The 24,603-nt window shown below is 38.7% G+C and overlaps 1 long non-coding RNA gene across 1 annotated transcript; it reads left to right on the forward strand.

Annotated features, from left to right (window-relative positions):
* The first annotated feature begins 11,728 nt into the window (after positions 1 to 11,728).
* On the forward strand, positions 11,729 to 24,137 carry LOC122157763. Its single transcript, XR_006168017.1, has 4 exons — positions 11,729 to 11,783; positions 12,167 to 12,278; positions 16,296 to 16,364; positions 24,007 to 24,137. It is a non-coding gene; the product is annotated as an uncharacterized LOC122157763 (long non-coding RNA).
* Positions 24,138 to 24,603: the final 466 nt, after the last annotated feature.

The raw sequence follows: 24,603 nt of genomic DNA on the forward strand, positions 1-24,603 counted from the left end.
GAGGGCTTCTCTGAAATGAATGAGTCCTGTTTTATGATTTTTGCCCACAGTGCCAGAGGTGGATTTGGTGGTGCAATAGTAAAGGTTGAATCTTTCTGCCAGTATTACATTACATTTTGTTGCTGTGCAACAGGCGGCAGCAGAGGGGTGTCTGACAAAATGGTGTCAGACATGGACAGGTATCCAAAGCAAAGGTGAAATCCTCCGTGTGGAAACAACAGCATCCCTAGACAATCATCAACATCTGCTGAACATTTATGGGGACCAAACAGTGAATGTGTAAGCAGTGAGGCATTGGGTGATGCGTTTCAGCAGTAGCGACAGTGGGACACCTCTGCTGCTGCAGACCTCTACAAGTGTGGCATGAAAGCTCTTGTTCATCACTGCTGAAAATGCAGCACTAATGGCTGTGTTTGAAAATTTTGTTTTGTAGCTGAGAATTGGCTGTACTGAATAGTATTGTTGTGCTCTTTGCATTGCTTGTAGTTTCCGGGAAAATAAATAGGAGGCATTACTTCTGGAGCCACCTAAGTGACTCTTATGAATGTGGTGAGAATGATTAGTGATTGAAGAAAGAAAAATGTAGTGGAACAATGGAGAGGAAATAGAAGGAAGAGAAAGTAGTCCTGGTGTATCAAGTTGGTTTGGAATATGTCTATATTTTAGGTGTATGACTGAATTAGTGAACATTTTATGCTCCAGGACTTCCCACAGGTTAGGCACATATTGAAGATCAGTTTTGCTAAGTGGCTGCTCTAATTTTATACTGAGTCCTTTGAAATATAGTCTGGCTAAGATTGGAAGAAATTAGGCTTAGATAAGCAGAAGAAAAGAAACTGAGATTTGAGTCACATTTTTCCAGTTTTGGAACAAAAAGCAACAGCCTGTGTTTTAATATTTTTCCTGCCTTGTTCCAGTTGTGAGTTGTGCAGTCAGCCTCTGAACTGACAGATTTAACACAGTGCACGGCATTTGACCCTTAATGCCAGCAGAAGTAGATGGGCAGTAGAAAGCTTGCAAATTTCCCAGTTTTTAGCCTTTTGTTGGTACAAGGTATCAACCTTCTTTCTATTTATTTATTTTTTTTAATTATACAGTCTTTGTCTTGGCAAACAGATTTGCATTTACTTCTCTTTTGTAGAATATGTGTCCACATATGTTATCAGCTATAAAAAGGCAAGAACAGGAAATCTTGTCCTTGACTTACCCAGTAGAATGAAAAAAAAGAAAAAAAAAGAACAAGCTGTTTCCTATGACTTTGTTCTGTTGGTAATTGCTGTAGGAGGTTGCCAAAAGGAGCAGTATCTGTCTTCAGGTCAGGATAGTAAACTGTGGTGTCCTGTCGTACTCAAGAAAATGCAATTTTTATTTCCTGTGGAGTGAAGTAGAGCGGATATTCCTTCTGACAGCTAACCCTGTGAGTGGGGTTAGTGCACTGAATGTGGGCAAGTACAGCAATGAAGACAGAGTGGCATGATGAGAGTAGACTGCTGTGTTTGAAGGAGGCTCTGTAGCTTGCATTGCTGAATCTCAGTTTAGAGATTCACAACTTAAAAGTAAATCATTTGGTCTGGACTACTTGTTTCAGATCATGCCACTGTGAGTGGTAAAAAAGGGACGGAATCACTTCAAGAGGGTCATTATTAACTGAAATGTAATTATTAATACTTAACAACATTTATTGTTGGGTAGAATTATCGAATCATAGAATTGTGTGAGTTGGAAGGAACCCTTAAAGGCCATCTGGTCCAACTCCCCTGCCATGAACAGGGACACCTATACTAGATCAGGAGCTCAGAGCATTGTCCTGCCTGACCTGAGATATCTCCAGCAATGGGGCATCCATGGCCTCTCAGGGCAACCTGTGCCAGTGCCTCAGAGCCCTCATTGTAAAAAATTTCCTCCTTACATCTAGTCTAGATCTCCCCCTTTTAGTTTGAAACCATTTCTTCTTGTCATATCATGACAGACCCCACTGAAAAGTCTGTCCTCTCCTTTCTTATAGTCCACCTTTAGGTACTGGAAGGCCACTACCAGGTCTCCCCTGATAACAGAATGTGAATCTTTCTTTTGAAACTCTTACCTGCCTTGCTTGCCTGCAACAAGATCTTAGATGATTGGTCTTTTTGGCTAATATGTGGTTAAATCTTGGGTCAGATACACTTTATTCTCCCCAGCCCTTTTTCCTGCTCTGTGAAAATTGAAGAACTGACATTAGAAAATGCTTTGTTAATTGCACGTGGCAATACCTTGCTCCGTTTTTACAATTTTTTGATGAAGCATTGAAGGACTTCAGAGCCTAAGCAAGGACTGGGTTGCTTTGTGCTAATGAGGAGGAAAAAATGCTGCCCCATATTTGGCTTCCAGCCTAAATGTGAAAGATGATGGAAGGACGCAGTCTGGACAGTGCTGAAGTAGAATTCCTGCAAGGGAAAAACTTGGGCAGCTGGGCTCAGACAAAGGGTCACAAACTTGTGCCGTAAATGTCAGCTCTGCCAACTGTCCAGCTTGAGATGCAGGAAAAGCAACTGAATATGACTTTCTGCTTTCAGCTTAGCTGGAACACTGACAGATCCCAGGGACAATAGGATCATACCACATTCATCAGGAAAGCACAAAGCAACGTGAGTTTACCTTAGTGCCTGGATAATAATATTAGTAAACTATGGAAAGTTAAAGAAAGAGAGACTGGGGAGAGGAGATAGCAATCTCCTGCCTGGTTTATATAAGCAGCACTTCCTTTTGTGCTTCTCTGTTTTCTTGGCTAATGAACTCAAGGCTCTTTGTTTCAGTCTTCTTTAATCATTGCTAATAAGGAAATTGCTCTGTATTCTTTCACTTACACTGCACTAACACTGAGGACACGGAGTATCCAGCTAATATATTCCATGGTTAATTAGCCCTCGAAAAATTTGGACTTAAGTTACCTTTTTTTCCTCTATAGGTAGATCTGATGTGGGGAGTAACTGCTTGAATAAAAAAATGTATTCTTATGGCTGCTCCTTTTGGTCCTAGAAAATGAGCAGTAGTGAACTCTGGATCTCTGCGTCCATTTCCCAGTGCCTGACAGTCCATATGATTGAGATGCCTACAATGAATGATGTAAATTTCTGCACTGTATGTTCTGGAAGGAGAACATAATTTTTATATGCCAGGCATCCCCGGAAGATAGCTGTGCTTGTCATTTTTGCATGTCGTTGTCTCATGTCTTCCCAGCAGCACAGACAATATTGTAGTCTGGCTTACTTCACTTACTGTGAACAGTGGAAGAGAAAGAGAGAGATGGTGGCCAGTGATGTTATACAAAGGAACCTTACACCAGCTGCTGTTGTCCTGTGTACGCTCATCTGCTGCAGTAGCAGAGTTTGGCTTGCTGTGTTTGCACTGTCTTAAAGAGATGTGTGGCTATTTTGCTATTTCCTACTCTGTGCTATAACTAAAAACAGCAACCACTGTGCTGATAGTATTGATATTAACTTGTTCAAAATTACTTTGAGAACTAAGTAACTAAAGCAATATCAATCCCCAAAATGGTGTACTTCTACTGTAATCATGTGCTGATTTCTACTAGTTTATACAGTGCTTGAAATTTTCAAACAAACTGAGCACATAGATAATGTAAATTGCTGATATCCAGGGAGTTAAATAAAACTGCCACAGAACATGTGAACAGGACTCTGAGCGAGCACATGAAGTGAGTTCATGGCAAGGGAGTTGGACCAGGTGGTGTTTAGGAGCTACTTCCAACTCAGACAATTCTATGATTCTATGAGTCTATATCAAACTTCGGCAACATGGATAATGACAGCACAATTTACTGGAATTAATACAGTGAAGGTATTCACGTAAGAATTAAAATGTATTTCCAAATTTACTGAACACATTCTTCACTACAGCAAGGACTTGTTATGCTCAATTTTCTCCAAGTCTTCTGAACATTAAAATGCTGTTCTCTTCAGGTAAGCCATCCACCAGCCACTGAGTGAAAATGATCTTCAGGTCAATCATTCAGTAGCCATTGAATGGAAAGGCTGTTAATTTAGGTTAGATTGATAATGATGATGCCGTGGTTGGTAGCCTCTTACCAAACTCCCAAATCTTAAGAGATATTCAGGTAGTCTTCTTTAGGATAACTCTTTCCATGGAATCTTTTGGTTCCAATTATCTTTCAATTATCCTGACACTTAAAAGTGTATAAGACTGTTCTAGAGTGATTCAGAAGTGTGCAGAGAGACTGAGAGGTTTGAATGAGTGTGCTGGATGTGAGTTTAAACACAACGCTAAACTTAAAGCAGAGCCCTGGTCTTACTGATGTCTATAAGGTTACCTGTACCTGTATTTAAATGGTTCTCATGGGCTGTAACGGATGTGAACATTGGGTCTATGATCTTACATACAAGTGATAGAAGCCCCATACCTGAAGAAGCCCAAGGTGAGGCTGGACAAGGCTCTGAGCACCTGATCTAGTGTGGGTGTTCCTGTTCATTGCAGGAGAGTTGGACGAGATGGCCTTTAAAGGTCCCTTCCAACTCAAACAATTCTGGGATTTCGTAGTAAAAAAGAGCCAATAATTTTCTGACTGCCATTCTCCTTTTTAATAACTTATACAATTTCAGATTTTTAATCCATAATGTGTATCTTTTAGTTTTGTTGGCCATGTTTTACCAACATGAAGTCCAAAACTAAATTCTCAAAGAAATAAGATTAATGAAATTCTGCTTCTATTCCCTGTTGCTATTACTTTAGGTTTTGTAAACTGTGGTTGTTTTGGTACTTGAAGTATGGCATCACTGTGGGTCTATAGCAACTCCCTTGTGCTGGATCAAGTCTTTTTATTTTTCTTTTACAATAGGTGAGATGTGTTTAATTTATTGTAGGAAACTCTTAAAGATGCAAGATCCTTTTTAGAGGCTTCTACAATAGCCGTGAAGCACTTATTTAATCCCATTGAATAGAGGTTAGATTTACTGGCTGGGCTAGACATGATTTTTGTTCAGGAGTCATCTTGGAGTACATCGAAGTTTAAAGATCTTTGCAGAAAAACCATGGAGAAACAAAAGGAGTAAATTTTAAAAGGAACTTTGTCAAGGAGTTTTAGATGTTAAACAGATAGAAAACCATGGTGGCTTGACTGAAGCGAGCGTTGGGTTAGCAGAATTGTTACAGATCCAGTGAGACATGCTAATGAGGCACTTTAAATGCAAGTTTGATGGAAAAAGGGGCAATTTCATACCGAAGTGCAGCAAGGTTACTGAATCAAAGAAGGTACACTTCAGTTCTGCAAAAGGGAACAATGCTTCATTGTCAGATCCTTTTTCTTTTGACTTTAAACATGTTTTAACTACACTATTTACTAAATTGTACAATGTGGCTTGCCCACTGATTGAGAATTTATGACCAGAAACAAACCTGTTAGGGAAAAAAGAAGGGCTGAGCGTGATCCATACTGTAGCTGCATAAAATAGTCTGAATGGATTTAACCTGAGCTCTATGGGGGGTGCACAATATGTTTTTCAACCCCAGGGGCCTAGGATCTGATTTCAAATAGAATTTAGTCTTTCAGTACAATTTAAAAAAGGGAGAGCGTTTGAAGACATCTGTGGTTTCTCAACGTGTGTTAATGTAGATGTCTCAGTTTTGTCTGCTTCAGAATTGTGCCTTGTCAACTCATCCAGCATGCAAAATTCCTCAGATTGCACCATGCCTGAAATTCACAAGCACCTTCTTTTACTTCCTCTCCTTATAGCTCTTTTGGTGAAAAATTGAGGCGAACAACATCAGCTCTTGCTCCTGCTGCCATGGAAAATCAATGCAGGAATCTTTAGCTTTCATGAAGAAGAGGGTCCAGGCTTCTTTATGAGCAGCTTTTGGGGTAAATTATTACACACGGACGCAATGTAATGGCCTATTTTTTGCATGCTATTTGTTAACAGAATGAGTAAAATGTATTTGAAGTGTAAAATAGACGTTGCCATCATTTAGTTTAGAATAATTGTCTGGGATAAATTATAAAACGTTACTCTGTCTTGCTATGACAGAGCCCCAGCTCTAAAAGAATCTCCAGTTACACATATGGTATTTTTGTGTTTCAGGATTGGAAACTTCAGAATGTTTTAAATCTTGCAAAAGGTTGTTCAGTTGGTTCTAGTTTTAACCTGCAATTTCTGCTGGATCCCATGGTAGTTTGCAGTCAATACAAGCAGACAGGACACCAGGATGGGGAACCTTGACAGTTCCTTCCTCAGATCTCAAAACAGATTTTTACATGAGGTGTCAAAAATTACTTTAATTGTTCTCCACGTTTTGCTGTCTTTTATTGGTAAGCTTCTTGCCCGTGTTTTGGTCTAGAAAGACTGCCTCGATACGTAGGTTCACCTCGTACTTCTCAAAATGAACAAGGCATACTGTCTACTGGTGAGCCTAATATTCCAAAGCCTTTATGCAAGATATTAGTAAAGCACCTATACAAAATGGGAAGCTTCATTTGTCAATCGCATTAAAAGTCTATATAAAATAAAAGCTATCAGGTACAGCATCAGCTGGGCAAGATTAGGTATAGACCTATGAGCACATTTTAGAAAACTTCCTCAGTGCTGCTAAGAAGGGTTTTTGTTTGACCCTGCATAGCAAAGTTGTGATTTGGGTTTTCAGGAGATGTGTACCTTTGAGATTGGGAATTATGTATTCTTCCCTTCAATATATATGAGGAGTGATTGCATCTAGATGCATGTGGGTTCATTCATTAACGGCTCATCCTTGCATGAGTTTGTGCTGTTTAAACATCACAAGATACATATCAGATATGACTAAAATCAATGTTTTCTGACGGTATGCAAATACTTTCTATCACAGAAAATGCAAAAATCTAGATAATGAAAATTGAAAACTAGGTGGCAGTAATAACCCAGCCATACGGCTCTCCTGTGAGTGAACATGGGATGACTCATAGCTTTCTTAGGAATCCTGAGGGTGCTGCAGTCCCATACAGCCCCATGGTGTAGCTATTAACAAGTAGAAAAGCACATGGCTGAGTGTTCAAATGGGTTCATTTGTTTGAAAGCAGAACACGATTTGCTTTAATTAAAGAGGGATAACAAGAAGCAAATTGAATATTATAGGTGAATTAATTAATGGAATGGAACTTGCGTAGTTGTTAAATATGTTAGAAACAATTTTCTTCTCACGATGAGTGGCAGAAGAGGTGGAGCTGTGTTTGCCTCTGAGACTTGTGTTACTTGTGGTTGTGGCTAGGGGCCAGCAAGTGTTTGAGAGTCCATAAGCAGATTGCTGTTCACACTGATGGTTGTAGGGGGTATTCCTCTCAAGCCAGAGTAAGCTAAAAGTAATGTGAGTGAAATCGGCAGAATTACCCCGTGGAAGGACTATTACTGGCTCTAAACCTCTCAGGAGTCCATGATTAACATCCTCACTTATTTAGAGGCATGAACTGAGGTTACAGTCCTAGAAGCATTAGACAACAGAAAGATTTATTGGCTGACTTCATTGTTTAAAAGCAATACTCTCTCCTTAGATTCATACAATTTAATTGCATGCACAAAGAAGAATGTGATGTCCTTTTCTGGTTAGTAGAACTGCTTGTGTGGCAGGACTGGGCAGAAATGTTTGGGGAATCCTTCCTTCTGGATGTGGTTGTTCGTCCGTCAGCACTGGATATCTGTTGTATTTTCCTTATTCCCATAAATTGTTTTGTTTGAAACTGGGTCACCTAGACTTTCTCAGGCTGAACTGTCACAAACTTGTCTTGTTTAAACCAACATTGAAGACACTGGTTCTGTGTTTGATTTCAATTTATGTAGCTCTGCACACAAAGATCTTTTGATATCTGCTCCTTGTACAGCTAAAAGTTCTATGCTTCTATGTTGAGGTTTAAACTCAGAAGTGCATGGCACTCCTGCCTGTAGTATAACTAAAGTTGATTTGCTTCTTCTTTTTCTTCAGTGAGAAGTTTTAAATATAACTCCTGTACCATTTTTTTTAGTCTAACTAGGATGTACCAATGTGTTAATGCTAGCATATGCTTCTTCTCTCTCTCTCTTTTTTTTTTTTTTAAGGTATTTCCCAAATCCATTTTTGTTACTTCTTCTACCCTTCTGAAACATGTATGTAGGATGTGATGAAGTAATAGCTGCCAGATAATGAAAAAAAGCCCAGGTTTCCCAAGTCATCCACAGAATTCTTAAAATGCCCTGTAGAAACCTAGCAGTAATAGAAATGCATTTTGTCTTTGCTGTAGGATTGCTAGATAGGTGATCACAGGACTATCTGATAGATAATGGACAACAGTTAATGGTGAAGTTTTACCTTGAAATTAATAACTCACTTTACTTTCTAAACTATTGTTGTTTTCCAAAGATTTCATTTTCATTCCCCTGGGCCATTCCTTATTTGCATAATATTGAAGTCTATCAACTCTGTATTTCAGCGCTCTCTGGAAAGCACGATAAGACTTTTTAATTATTATTGACACCCTGATTTTTGCATACGTTCAGGAGTTTGTTATGTTAGGAAAAATTGGTAAGTCTTTGGAGCCAGACAGATTTTAACCACCTCCAAACTAAAACTCCTGCAGGGATGGAAGGGTTTTCGGCCTACTCCTGAGCACATGGGGAACAAGGGTATGCTTTGGGTACTCACTGGTGCACAGCACACATTTTTGCCTGTCTGGAGTATAGAAATTCTGAAGTGGTTATTCTCACCTCTGCAGCTGAGAGCTGGCTTCTAAGCACAAAAACAATGCTTGTGATTTGTTTTTATCTGTATTTTACTGGCTTAACTGCTTTTGATGATGGACTATCAGCTCATTCTTGCTATTCTGGAGGCTTAGATGAAAAACTTTTCTGGTGGCATTTTAGAACACGTACATTTGTGGACTTTTGCCCTGTCAAGATTGCTTTTGCTTTTGTTGAGCAGAGCTAAAGGCTTATTGGATGTATTCCAATGTTTTATACTTTAAAAAATGGATATATTCCTACAGAATTATATTGTTGCAAGTTCCTGTTCCTGTTGCAATTTAAAACAAACAAACCAAGCTGTGATAAGTGTAGTTATCAGCAATATAGAAAAGTTCATAGCAATTACTTTTATAACATCACAGATCTGCTGTGGGTAATTAACATGTATTGCTTTAAGATCCCGGTACACTTTACACTTTACTATCACATCATAAATAGTAGGATATCTGTGATCTCTTTCATGTTTGTGTCTCTGCTTTTGCTTTTACTTGGGTGTTTACCAGATGACACTTTCTGTCCCTTAATTTTTTCTAACAGCCTCTTCAATGCTAAGCTCCTGTTGCTGGAAACCTTTCTAAGGAATTAAAGAGCATATGTAATTTCTGGGTGAGTTTGTTGGCTTCTGTTCTCTTCAAAACTCCATTCAACTAAATACTGCAGAAGTAATTGATACATTTGCCTGCAGAGGGGGATTGCAGAGTCTTGCATATCAGAAGTTAACCACAGATAATTTTTTATCCTTTCTGGGAAAAGCAGAAGTATCTTTACTTATTTACGGGAAACCAAACATAAATAATTAACTTTGAACACTTGAAAGTGAAAATACTGTTTGGATCTATGTATGCTGAGAGACAAAAATCAATGTAAGTGTACAGGAAGGAAAATACATTTCTGTGCACTATTTTCCCAGTCACGCCGCATAAATTAGTAAAGAAAGGTACCTCTGTTTCAGGTAGATGTGCTTGACTTAAAAAAGAATTGCCTTAAAATGCAACATATATCTTCACTTTTTGAGTCTTCCATGGACGTGTGAGGACATTTTTCTTGTGCAAATGAATCTTTACAGTCAATCACAAAGCTGCTAAAATCTATTATTTTCCTGTGATGTAATACTAAGGTAATTCTCCCACCAATGCTGTGAATGGTAAACACAGATTGTAATGAATGCTTTATATTTCCAAGTAGGAAGGAGGCAATTCCTATTTCTATTTACAGAAATCTTAATACACTTTCAAGCTCTTCTTGCATGCTTTGTTCTAAGCATATATTCACTATATAAACCTATGTGTAGTTACACTTTTAAGTAAGCAGCACTTGCAAGATTGGAAGCCTTATTTTAAATATATACTAGTTTTGCTGAGGTTTTTATCAATAAAACTTTTCTCTGAGCTATTCCTTTACAGCAGTAAAATGATAATAACATGTATATTGGATCTTATTGTGTAAGTCCTTCATTATAAATGATACAAAAGATTTACATACATAAGATACCTTTACATGAAACAGCAGCCCTGTTTTTTCCTGGGGCAGCAAAAGGCTGACAGAATAGAACATCAGAAAGCATGGGGAACATTTCAGGAGACAATATTACAGAGTTATTTCCTGATAGAGAAGCTGGCCGGAATCCTCAGGTTAGCTTCACCATCTCCTATGCATTATGTGTTGGACAGGACATGGGGCTAGTGTTCAGTCTGAAAGGGCCTAAGTCCTCCAGAGAAATAAGAGGGCAGTGAGCGCTGAGCAAAGGTTGCGGTATACATTCTTTTTGTGTTTACTGAACAGTTGAAGTTATCAGCCTTTTTCTTTGCTATGTACCAAGTGCAGCAAACCTTCACTGCAGATCTACAGTTATACAGGTCCAAGTAAGCCCTAGGTAGTTAGCTTATTCTTCATTCCGAATACATTTAGCTGTACTCTCCTAAACTGTGACAGTGGTATAAATGTGGTACTAAGATGCACTAATTATGCATATCTCTGACTTTATTAGCATTATTTGTATAGAAATGTCACAATTTGGTCCTGAAACTGTTTCTTACACACTCTGGAATCTGCATTTTCAGGCTGGAGAACTGCCTTGAAAAATAAATTCAGAACACTTCGTAGATTTTTCTGACAGTTGGGTGATAGAATTAACAGTCAAATTAAGTCTCATTTGGTTCAAATATAACAGCTGAAAGGCTGACCTTTGCAAAAAGTTTACTGGTTCCAAAAAGTTACAACATTTTTCTCATTATATTTAATGTTTTTAGATATTATATGCTTTATCAAGTTTTCCAAAAGAAACATTAAGTGGAGTCTGTATGAGATCTATATTGGTCTATTTAATACTTATTCAACGCTTTCAGCTGTAAAAGTTTTATACTTCTCTGACCTGATCAGAGATGGCAAATAACAGCAGTCTTTTCTGGAAATGTAGTGGCCTGAAGTTTTCATTTTGATCTTTTTTCCAATACTTGACAGTTTGAGTGTCGATCCAAACAGATGAAGCATCTGCTCAATCTGCTTTTCTGTTGTTCTGCACGTCATGTCTGGCTTTCAAGAAAAATGTTCCCATTTTTCACTGCTGGTGCTCTACACCTGCATTCACTGCTCACTTCACAATTTCTTGTTGTATAGGGATATGTTTTAGTGCTCACGCTGGTGATGGGTCAACAGACTAGATGAACATAGTGGTCTTTTCAAACCTTTATGATTCTATATTCATATATGTGAATGGCTGATGTATCATTTACTTCCGTCTTGCCTTATTTCTAAGGATATAAAGAGCTTTACAGATGTAATAAATTACACATCAAGAGTCATTTTAGAATGTGAGAGACACTGATCTGGTCTTACAGCTGATGACCTCATGGAGAAGAAGAGACCCGTTCTGTCAGGAGAATTCAGCCTCCAGAACACAATGGACTGCCTGGAACTTTTACTCTTTGCCACACTTGCGGCTATGGGGCAGTAGAGGAGGGCAGAGCAGGAACATGGGAGAAGCAGAGCCTCCCTACAGAACCACAGATCCATGTGGGAGCTGCCATGGAAGTGAGTGCCCCTCCTGACACACACCTCTCACAGCTGTTCCTGCAGGTGGAAAGGCAGCCTATATGGATTTATGTATGCCTCATTCCCTTGGAGTGCAGGGTGGGTGGCAGCGAAAGCCACTCAGTAGTTCTTGTAACGACTCTGTTCTGAGAATGTTTCCCCTTGAGTGTCAATTTTCAAATGGAAAAGACTCCACAAAACAGAGATACTGCGGAGTTATGGAAAGCTGATCTTGAAAGCTGTCATGAAATAAATACATATACGACGTTATAAAAATGGGTTTTGTATAAACTGCCCTCTTTCAGCAAACATTTCACTTCCTATAATTGTGTGCGCTTTTGTTTGAACTTATCAAATATGTGATTGTTCTCCTTCTCTTTCAGGGAGATAAGAAATCCACCCTCCGGATATGTAGAATGATGTTGTTGTAATCACTCTTCAAAGGGAGATCCACAGTAAACAAATGTTAGCATGTTGCCTCTGCAGCTTCTTTTGGTGAGTGCATGATTTCCAGAAAAAAGGCTGGGACGAAGGGGGGAGGACACATTTAGCTGAAGATCCAGTAGATAGTTTTCCTTTTTTTCAGCCCAAGAAAGACCAAAATTGATCGGTCTGTATAAGAACACTCACCTCCAAGTACAGTTTTATTTCTTTGTTTCGCTTCAGAATGGATTGTCTCTCTCTCTGAAGTTTGTCAGCATTACTATAAACCAGTAAGACTGGGAAACAAAACTACCCCTTAAAGAAAAGTGTTTGGACCAGTAACACTATATAACAGCAGTTAGATTTCCGTGCCTGAGGTACACAGGAATTTTACTGTTATAGTTACACCTATCAAAACTGCATCCTCTCGCTCAAGCTGCTGATGTTGGCAAAAGTTTTAAATGCAGACTGTATCTCCATCCCCCTCCCCCTGCAAACATAATGTTCCTCAATTTGATCAGATCAGCCCTATGGAACCCAAAGTAGCCAGCTCAGTTCAGTAACGCCAGCCTGCAAGATTTCCCAGTTTGTCTGATGAGTGTTTCACCTTTGTCTTGAAGAAGGCAGGGCGCCTCTGAATTAGAGCTCTTTCCCTTCACTCTTCTGCTTGTAGGCCTAAGGAAGTCCATGTTGTTATCATAGGTGTAGTTGCTTCTTGTGACACAGCAGGAAAAGGACAGGGCCAGGATTGCTGCCTTACTCTGCTGACCGTTTGAGTTCTCTGGAGGGCAGATGCAGAACGTTTGTGAGCAGAAGCTCAACAGTAACAAAAAAGTTGGTGCTTTGGTTCATTAGTTTCCTGTATTCTCCCATGAGAAGATGTCAGTTTTTCACATGAATGTGGAGCAGAGGCAAACTTCTATCCAGCATGGAGGTGCCTGGCTCATTTCTGTACTCTGTGTGCAGCCAGAGCTTTGTTAAAAAGCTTTCTGTTAATATGTTAATATATGATTTCTGCTCACAGCTGTTTCTCACTCAAGAAATTGGAAGTGAAAAACCCAAAAGCTATGTGTAGTGCAAACCTTTATTTGTCAAAAATACAGTCTCCGAGTAGGGTAGACGGATATCTACCCTCCAATTTCCAACCCCATCACCTTAAATTCAGAAAGCTCTTTAGATCTCGTGAACTGCTAACAGAAGTGAATCCATGATTTATAAACCAGAGATTTGAAATTATTTGTTGTAGCAAGGTCTGAATTCCTACCCAAACCTGATTTGTAATTCTGAAACTTTTAAGGCTTGCTGAAATCTTTTCTGACGATAGCAGCTGTAAAAAAAACCTGGTACAGTAAATCAGCAAGAGGCAAATATTCAGTGCTACTGTCAGCACTTAGCAGACCTCAGTCTCAGTTGCCCCATTGTGTTGCTATTCATGAAAGCAATACTTCTAGATATACCTAATCTTAGCATTCTTAAAGCCATCATTAGTTTAAATGTTTTCCTAAGTCTGGGCCTCAGATTTTGCAGTATCTGATTGCCTCCAGTCCTGCTGTGTACATTTTAACCTGTTCCAGGTTTCCAGGATTGAGACAAGCAACTACTTTTTATGGTGTTTGTGCTCTGTTTGAAGCAGAGAAGTGGGAGTGACACATAAGGATTCATCTTTGGAAAAGATAAGGAAAAGGTAGAACTGCAGCCATAAAACTTTGAATAGGTAGTGCTAGTAGAGCTGGGGTTCAGTGCAATAGAGTAAGAACTTCCTACAATATCATGAAGACTTTACTAAGAAGATGAAATATGACATATTGTCTTTGAGTAAGACTTTTTATCTTCCCTGCTTTCTAGTCTTCCTTAGGAGAAATGTTAGTAACATTGACATATTTACATTTGAAATAAGATGTAACCTAGTGAAGTGTTTAGCAAAACTGAGCACGTCCTCTGAATTAAACATATACATAGGTATTTTGTAGATCAATCTAATTATTTCAATTTTGTGATTTGATGCTGTTCTTTTAGTTAGAAATCTTATCTAGGACTAAAACCTGTCAGCTAATATTAGAGGTCTCATGTATTCTTGATGACAGTCATTGCCCCTGCACTCAGATCAAACAAACCCATTCAAAAATGTAAATCCGAGTTGATTTTTCTTGCTTTGGAAACAAAGGCTCAATTGTCAGAATCCCATAGCGTCTTCTATTATCTAAGTATTTTTTTTTTTTTGCAGAATGTACATTGATTCATGTCCCTCAGCATAATGCATTCTTTGTTTGAATTGTTTCCAACATTTTTGATGTAGATTTCTTTTTTTTCTTTTCTGCACTAAGAAGAGCAGTTTCATTTTTCATCACTTCTTTTTCAAAGAATAAAATGTTTGTCTTTACAAAGTTTTCAATGGATGGCAATCTCTAGCATATCAACTATTCATTCATTGGAAGGATAGTTGGTGACTACAATCATGAAATGCAAACCTTGGTTAGGTGGAATCTGGCCTTCCTGTCTCTCTCTCTCTTTTTTTCCTGTTTTTTTTTTTTTTTTTTTTTTTTTTAATTTTAATTTTAATTTTTATTTAAATGTTGGTTCTGCTAGTTCAAGAAGTAGAACTTCAGTAAACTTTAACATCAGATCAATGTCTGGGTGTCTTCACCAACTTCACTTTCTAATTGTTTAGTACATCCAAGTCCAGGCAAGGTCACTGGGAGATGTAGGTATTTGGAGGTTTAAAGCCCAGGCTGATGTTTTTAAAGTGCTTAAATATGCATTAAGGAAACTAAATCTTATGACGAAGATTTAAAATGTAGGGTTTTAATTTATTTGATGTAAACTTTAATTTCCCTGTCCTTGATAATACTGGACTGTGGGTGTTATTGGCTGCTATTATGTAACAAGTGTATGAATATTACAATTTAGCCCTTCTGCAGACATTGAGGTTTTGTAATGTATGGAAACTTGCTGACGTTCTCCTGGACTCTGAAAGACCATTAAATTTCCATTAATAATTTTCTTTTTCCAGTTTTACCTCGAGATACTGAATGCCTTTCTGTCGCTGCATGCTTTCTACATGAGTCTCTAATTTTTTGAAGGAGCACGTTGCTTCAAATATCCATACTCAAAGGAATTCCACTGCACTTGTGTAACTTTAGCTGTTGCGTTTAAAATTTTCTTAAGAATCCATTTGCTTTCTTCTCACTTTGTTCAATATCTCTTGCCTATTTCTGCAAAATTAGCTTATGTAGACATTTTATTCAGTGTCTTTATTTTTACCATATTAGAATTCTAGCACACAGAAAACTGAGACTGTTTGCTTCACTGTAGTAGGAAAATCTGCTCAAAGCTTTACTTTACATACCCTTTATGAGTAGGTTTGCAGAGTCATGTTTGGTGACTACTGACTGATTTTGCAAGAAAAAGGAGTTCCTGTTTGTATGTTCATCTATCATTCTGAATAAAAATCTCAGTTGTCTGGGAATAATTAACTAGAATGAAAATAAAATTGACCAGTCATTCTAAGGAAACAACCAGTAGAAATAATTCAGGTAAGATTTGCAATGGTATGAACTCCCAGTGAAACGGGTTTTGTTCCAGGAATCCAAAATGCAAATATTCATGCCACACTTTAATAGTCATTCCCATAGTCTTCAGCTGTTCTCTCACCAGGAGATCTCTCAGAAACAATCTCTGCTGAAAGGAGTTTCTGAATGCTTCCAACCATTTAGGAATGCAGAAAGTTACAGGTGTACATATTGTACAAATGCACTGCCAGAAATAATTGCATGTGACAGCTCAAAATCCGCAATCTAATTACAGTACCTGGCCAGATCTTCTTTGGACATAACGCCACATGTTTTGGTTACACGCCAAAATGTTCTGTGAATTCCACCATCTTCACAACCATTTAACTGAAGGAAAGTATGTATACGTACCTTTGAGGAATAGAGTTTAGTTTATATAAGACTCAACTAAGATCTGTAATAGCAAGGATAGACAGCACATTGTTAAGTGCAGAAACCACAACCGCCAGAAAGACTTTCTGTTTTATTTACTGACCCAAACCACAGGAATTCTTTCATTACTTTTCTTCTATTCATGCAGGTACCATATCAGGATGGGTGAGCTGTCTCCAGTTAAGGCAAATTAACCTGTGAAGAAACAAAGCAAAGTGTAAGTTAGCAGCTTCCTGATTTTGCTTATGAAAATGAGTTTCAGGTGCAAAGTTGTGATCTATGTGAATTATATGCGGTCACTGAATAGCAGAAGATAACTTACTTAGGCCATTTAAGGACAGGAGCAAGAACAAAAAAAGTGCTAGTGGTGACAGTGCTGCAACATCAGATGATGGTACCTACAGTGTGAAAAATAAATAATAATTTTACAAGTGTCTCTGTCCTTCATCTATTTCTTGAAATGAGAAGAAAGAAGAACTATAGTGCAAAGATTTCTCTCTTTCCTTTCAGGGAGCTAGCTTGGAGCTGCCTTTTGCCACTCAAGTTTATTGCTTTCTTGGACTTTAAATTGGTTTCTTCTGAGTGAAGCAAAGATTGTACTGACCTAAATGTCAATTGAATTAATGTATTCTTGTTTTGGTCTTTATTTTTTCTCTTGGAGCTACTTCTAGCTTGAATTACTGAGCATTTCAGGGCTCGAAGACAAGGTCACAGTCATGCAAAGAATTAGAACGGTGGGACATTTTAAGTTTGTCTTCAGTATTTTGAGAGAAACACAGTTTGAGCACAGTTTTTTTCTTAGCTTACAAAGGAAAATAACTGTATCAGAAACAATAGTAATCACTATTACTGAAAACCACTTGCTTGGTGATGTTTTCTTCAGTGAAAGTGAGGGGCAGTAACTAGTCAAGCTATATAAAGAACAGCGTATAAATCATAACTGTAGCTGCAGAACTCCTTGACCATGAGTAATTCTGCTGCTGATTCTCATCTTTTTCTGACGATTGCTTCATTCCCTTTGCAGAGACAACAGGCATCCTGAGTCAAAGTGCATGGCCACATAGCCTCTGCACGTAATCCTTGGTCTGTCAGCTGTTCATGTGAGATATACTGCAACAACTTGGTGTGCAGTTTTGCCAGCTAGAGTCATGACTCTCCTGGCGTGTTTCTGAACTCTTAATAGAGAAGCAAAATGTTAGTGTCTAGTACCCAGCAATATTCCTCAGAAAGAGTAGGCACTATTGTAAAAGTTCACTTTCAATGAGCGTGATCAGACCAGTTACGTATTTGTGGTAGTTTTCCTGGAAAACAAAGGCGAGAGGCACTGTGCTAGCATAAGTAGAACTATTCTTAAAAATGGATTTGGATATTATGTGGCATTCTTTTTCAAAGTGCATTGCTCCTTCTTGTCTTGTCAAGTATTAGCAGAACACTGCCAGTTTTCTGATACTATGGGGAAATATTTGTCTTGCATGATCTAGTTCTTAGTTAAACTTCTGTATATCCTAATGACTGGAAAATGTACTGCATAACATGGGAGGACTACGGTAGGCTTTAAATGAACAGAATCAATTACTACAATAGAGAACATCAGTGGCAGTGAGCAATGAGCAGCTAAGTTTAGCAGAAGAACAGTGAAGTGTAATGCAAGATTTTTCAAAAGTGTCCCACTTCATGAGAGCACAAAAAACCTTTGGAGCCTTGGGAATTTGGTAGTGTTGAATAAATGAAATCTTCTGTGGCTTTTGTCAGCGGAACAAGCAAGGTGTGAACTTCACATGAATAAAATGCAGGGAGGGAAAAAAAAAAGCAAAGAATCCTAAGAATCCATCATACTTTGCAGTCGCTACGCATAATGTGCAAGAGAGAAAAAGTTATCTATTATTTTACTCACATTTAAAATAAAGTTATCTTCCTTAAAATAGGTTATATTAATAATGTCTGTAAGTCAGTTATATAATGTCATGCTTCCTGTTCCCTGAGTTTCCAAATAGAGGTGTGTGTATCTTCAGGGATGAAGAAATATAATATTCTAAGGCAGGTGCTATTCCACAATTCTCTGTTCATCTGTTGTCCTTACATAGACCAGACATGTTCAGCTACTTTACAATCTTCCTACAAAACAAATAAATAGATAAAATGAATAAGGAAGAAAAAGACAGGCACATAAACCAGAAAAAAGTAGAAGCTTTTGCTATTCCTTCCTTCTCTAATTGTTCACTTGCTGTCTTTCTTGTATCTTAGAATGTAATCTGCTGTTACTGGCCTTCTTGGTATTCTCTTGCTCCTCACAGAGATGCTTCCATGCATTGAATGCTTTCTGAACTCAACTTCCACTATTTAAAAATGATGAAGGTGGCTGTTTCCTGTGTTATCCTGAAGTTATAGCAGTTGCAACAAAGAATCTTTAACCAGTCTCCAGGCTGATTCATATCCCATTCCACGTGCTTTGTCACTTTGTTCTTTCACCTAACATAGATGTAGAGTACCAGTTCCTATGAATTGTTTAAAATCATAAATTCTAGATGGTTTTTCCACTTGGAATAGATCTCTGCTGTATTAGAGACAGCTGCTATTAATTTCTAATGGCAGTTTTAAAGTAGAAAATTACAGTAAAAATTTGAAATGGCTTGAAGATGTGCCCACTTTTATTACAATATTTTGCCTATAAGTTGCTCGTAAAAACTATCAAAGAGCAAAAATGAATTAAATGATTTGCATATGACAATGAGAAATGATTTGCATAAGCTGTTCTGAATAGAAAATGCTGTAATGGCAATAATTCTGGGTACATTAGGAGAATTGGCAAGATCTATGCTTATCTCAAGTTTGATATGTGCTTCAGATTAAGGTCAGAAAAAAGCTGGAATAAATTGTTTGCTTTTAAAGTCCTGTTCCTTAAGGAGTTGGGTGGGTCCAACATCTAACAGTCTAAGCTGTAAAGGAAAACTCTCTTATGTAATTTGCAGCAAATCCAAAGCTGCTTCTAAAAGCTGTAGCTCATCAAACTCACAAGTGCTATATTCAGGGAAATATGATGTTGCAATGCACATTACATCAGTATTGCAGATACAGTACAGTGGGTACTGCTGTTGCTTAAATTGCTGACTTGTATTTTTTTTCATCTGGATCAACTGAGTCAGCAAGTTCATTGTATTTGGAACTATTTTATTTCCACAGCAGTTCTGCTTTCATGTGGTTGCAATGAAAATGCAACACATTTCCTGCATTCCTTAGCAAAAGACATTGCTTTTAATTTTACTTTTTACTTTGTGTACAGCTGAGATTCTCAGAAAAGGAGGAATCCTCTCTACGTGGTTTTGGCAAACACTAGAATCTAAACATTGACAAGCACTAGGAAAGTACTTGCCTGAAGTAAATGTGATCAACAGAATGTGATAAACCCACTTATCCATTCTTCTTGAATCTGGTATTCCATATGGAATCAACATCCTGTAGCTGAGCTAGGTAGCCTATAGTATTAAATTTCTTCCTGCTACGACGCAAGCTAAAATCTGAATGAAGATTGAGATGCTTGTGGTTCATGCTCTTTCATCCTTGACCTGTGCTATCAAGTCATTACTTAAAAACACAGTGAACAGCCTGCATTTCACATAACACAGTTTTATTTTTTTAAAATATATATAGGATGAGGAACAAGGAGGAGAGGGTATAGAGGAAGATCAAAAGAATATTAGGGCAATATTAGGGCTGGCAACATTGCCATCTTTATCAACGTTCTGACATTAGACTGCTTTTCAGTCTGGGAATAGACTGGAATAATATGGATTGAGAATGTCTGTTTAGAATGCATGAAAATATGCATTTCAGAATACAACTGAAACTTGGAGGAAAAGCCACAGCTAGAAAAATCCATGTCTACAGGAGAGTAGTTGCAGAAAAAGAGTTGTCTTGTAAGACCTAGGAAAATGTAAAGGAGTTATGTATAACATTAAAAGGATTACAGCAGAGAAATTAGGCCAAGTTTATGAAAGTCACTACTGCTGAAGAAACAAAGCATGGCAGATATGTGGCAGGAGAAAGGGTCACATCAGATGAGTGGAGACAGAAGAGGGTAGAGAAACAATTGAAGAAAAAAGCAGTAGAACTGAATGGCTGCCAATCCATGAAGCTTTTTAAAATAACTTCTGTGTGTGTGTGTGTAAGGTATGTGAAAATAATGCAAATAATGCTTTTTCTTTTTTTTTTTTCTAAAAGAGAGCAGTTAAGTTTGTTGCATTTCACAAAAATATTTGAGTATGTATGAGAGCAGTTACAGCCACAGAAATTATGAAGTTAGTAAGGAGAACTGGAGATACCAACGTGAGGGAAAAAGACTGTATATTCAGTTGGCAAAAGATGGGAACATATTTGTAAAGATGGTTTAAAAGCTTCTGGCATACAGCAGAGCGTAGACTCAGAGCAAATATATTCCATACATCACTGGAGCCTAACTTGCATGTTGGCAAATGTCCTGCAGGCTAGTTGGAGTTTTAAATTTGATCTTTCACTTGTATTACACACGTATTACCTGGGATTGTACTGTTGTCGTCTGCCTGCTTTCAAGTATTTCCTGACCTGTGCAGTTTCAGCCTCCATTCTCTCTGGTTTGGAATCCCCATGTCTCATAATTTCTGCTGAAAGCTGTTGAGGTCTTCCTATTTAGCAACCACAGAAGGCTGAGAGCATGGGGAATGAAGGATTTTCAAATGCTCAGACAGCAGAAACAGACAGCTTCCAGATTTTGTTTTCTCACATGATATGAACCTGACTTCTTCTATACCTCAAATCTGCCAATTATTTGTACCATTTGGCTGGAAAATGTTTTGCTTCACCATGGTGAATATCACTGGAAATAAAGTAGGTTATGTATGCTCCACGTGTTACAGGTAATTAGTAGAAATCAAAGCTCTGTTGCACAGATTTTTATATTTGCTCTCAGACTATCAGCTTCCTTGCACTTCCTCTGGAACAACTAGCACTGGCCTTTGCCCTTCACTGGGTAGTGGATCAGGTGGGCCAGAGCTGTGATGCAAAGACAGAGCACAAAAGAGACGCTTGTGGAAGAAAGAGTGAGCAGAGCCTTATGTACCTATGGTGGTTTTCTGCATATGGTTGGGTCAAGCCACTCGCCTCTCCTGGAAAGAGAAAGAAAGAAAGAAAGATCCTCGAAGAGATACAGGGAGGAACTTTGGGTTTTTTCAAGCCCCTGTAAGCAGAAGGCAAGCGAGGCCTATTTGTCGTACTCCAGTTTTCTTTGCTCCCAGAAGGCCAAGAAGTGAGAACAATAACAAACATTTTTACTCGTTATCATCTTTCGTGTTGCTGTGCAAAAGATCAGATAAAGTTTGAGTCGTAATGGTATGGAAAAAAGAGCTATTCCAAATATTCCTTTTGTGGGAGCTAGATGGCGCCATAGATTAGTGCTCCACGACTTTACCTGGGGACTTTCTGGAGCAAACCCTGTTTGGTCAGGGAACAACTTGGCAACTAGTTTGCTTGCAGAAATTTAGATCGACAGAGATATTCAGATTTTTAAATGCTCTTGGGTTCTCAGACCCCTGGATCTGTAAGGGCTCTGAAGCCCAGCTGTTTCAACATGCTGTGACTAATGGATCCACAGTCTTCAGTACCTGCTGCACCAGGTGCCACGCACTAGTCCTGATTGTCAGGCTCTAAATTTAAAGACAGGTGACTGAAATAACAGAAGTTGTCCCTTTCTTTCATATACTCAAGTGGAGAAGAGCACAGCTGCTAACTCTGCTGCAAATTTAGTTTCTTATCATCATCTACAAATTTTGCCTTTTTTTTTTTATCATTAAAAAAAGCAAAAGTAAGAAACCAACAACCCATAATTCCCCTAGCAGCGCTGAGATATATTTCTGGTTTTTTTTTTGTTTTTTTTTTTTCCAGGCTATTTCTGTTGTTGCGTTGTTAAAGGATATTTGCCTACTTGCCTGGAACCATCCAAACTTTCCACTGAACTATTAAAAAAAAAAAAAAAAGCACAATAGAATAAACTGGAAAGCGCGTCTCTGCGCGCAAATGTCAGCAGTGTTGGGCATGGGATTTGTATTCAGACAAAGTCTTGCTATTTTTCTGGCAAAAAGTATCTTACTTAAAACCAAATGGCTTATAAAACAATGCAGAGAGACTGGGGAAGACCATTTTATTGTGAAAAACTTGAAATGAAAATAGTGCCATGCGAGAACTTTCAGTGGTCAGTGATGGGAGCAGCCACAAGACATTTTGGACAATGATCAGTGAAGACTGGAAACCATTTAATGGGAGTTAAATATCCAGCTCAAAAAAATATGCTCAATTGTTGTGCTGTGGCCAGTATGCAGCAAGTTCAGCGATAACCAGCTCCCAGCTCTCCATCCCCCAACCCTTCATCACCATCATTAGACCCAGCTGTGAGCAAAAAGATTGGTGAGTGATTGGCCTAGGAAATGAGTTATCCTTTCGCCTCTCGAAGAGCTGAAACATAGTGATGCCATCATTAGTCTCAGCTCTGCGAATATGCAGAAAGCCTCGATATTCAGCTGAGATGGGAGGTGGGGTTCAGATCCACACAGGGGTTGTCCAGGCCAGGATTTTTTTCAGCTTTCCTCCCTGGGGTATCTGGTACTGCTTACGACCAGAAGCACGACCAGAGGCACAAGAGCTGTGAGGTAGGAGATCAGAGCCCCATCTCTGCAACTAGGGATGAGCTGTTCTGCCCCTCAGTGACCCACTTTCCCTTCCCCCTCTTTCTCTTTTGCCAGTGTAAAATGCAGGCTTCTTGAGGCCTCAGCTTGCTTGTTCACGCTGCATTCAGGCTGTGATCCACCATGTGGTACCATGATACAAATCATTGCTTCCAAGCTTTTTAAAAACCAGGCCCAAAAATATGACTGCTTAGACAAAATACATTGGGAAGAAGCTCTCAAGATTTGTCCCTGCCAGGAAAGCAGATGCGTGTCTGTTTATTGACCGTGTGAAGAGCAGTGCTGAGGGGATGGACATTCATAAAGGGGCACATTCTTAAAGCTTTACTTCTTCCTTTTTTTTTTTTTTTTTTTTTCCTGACATTTGCAGTGTTTTGTACTCTGGCAACCAGCAGAGCTCCACTGATGCTGACTAGCAGAGCCCATAGAGATACTAAGGAAATATTTTTCCTAGCAACAAGCGTCGCACAAAAACATGAAGAAACGCTTCCCCTGCTCATATTTCCTTTCAATATTTTCAGTCATCTGGTGCTGAGATAAGAGCTGCGTGGTGAAACCTGCTGTTAGTTTGTGTTTTGCAGGCAATCTGGAGCACTGAGGATCACGCCAGGCCTGCCATTAGGGCAGCATGGAGTCTAAGATGGCAGCCATGCCAGGCTGGGCAGGAGGGTAGATAAACCAGGAGAGGTTCCTGAGGCTACAGCCTATGAGCAGGGCCTTGCAGAGTTCTTGCTTGTACTGCCTGAGGTGTCAACACAAAACCTGCCTCAGATGTGGCCATTTTGATATTGTTTTGGTGAAGAAAAACACAGTTACTGGAAGCAAGTTTGAGTCCCACAGCAAACACATAAGTCTTCCACTGTTAACTTCCCCTGCGCTTCTTTCAAAACCTGAGTGGAAAACTGGGAACAGTTCTATCATCTTTGTACATCAGCATTTTCAGTTTTCTGCCTGCTCTTTGGATATAGCTTCATTCTTATATATCAGTACTGTCTGTTTTCTGCCTGCTATTTGGACAGGACTTAAGTATTAACTTTATTTCAACGGAAGTGCAATATTTGGGAATTGTTTTATTAGCCATGTGGGTGCAATGACTGATACTTGTGTCTGCTTGTGAATAACTCCCCCTTATTTTCTGTCCTTGCTCAGCCATGCTGAAAATGTGTGCAGATGTGAGGCCAACAGCAGCAGCAGAAAGGCTTTGTCAACACCAGCAAATCACTGATTCTACCTCTGCAAGGTCAGCTTCTGAAGGCAACGTGTGTGAGACCAGAGCTCCACAACCGGTGAGGAACGTGAATTGTCAGGAAATATTTAGAAATTACACAGTGTTAGTGAACAGGCAGAAAGCTTTCACATGATAGAGCCAACATCTGAATTCAATGCCAGCCTTGCATCAATAGGGTGAATAGTTTGTGAGTAACTTCAGTGGGGTTAGAATGAAGCTTGGGAGATTCTTAATCATTCATTGATGGTCGATGACACAATGAACATCTGCAGAATATGTTCCTGTGTCATCAGTGTTTTTCCTGAATTTCTTCTTTAATATTTTGGAAGAATTTATCCTTTGAAAAAGCTCTCTATAATAAAGTGAAAAACTTTGTTTGTAGTGGAATGCTTGCTTCTGTGGTTATTTAGAAGTGGCTTGTATAAAGATAGGAGCAAATTGGTAAAAACTGTTTTGAAAGTTCCATATAGGAAACAGTATACAGACTCAAGACAGAGATGTGTCCCAAGATTACAATG

Source organism: Centrocercus urophasianus, unplaced genomic scaffold (genome assembly GCF_019232065.1).
Source record: "Centrocercus urophasianus isolate 14NV4802_14NV808 unplaced genomic scaffold, USGS_Curo_1.0 seq_14, whole genome shotgun sequence".
Taxonomy (NCBI): Eukaryota; Metazoa; Chordata; class Aves; order Galliformes; family Phasianidae; genus Centrocercus; species Centrocercus urophasianus.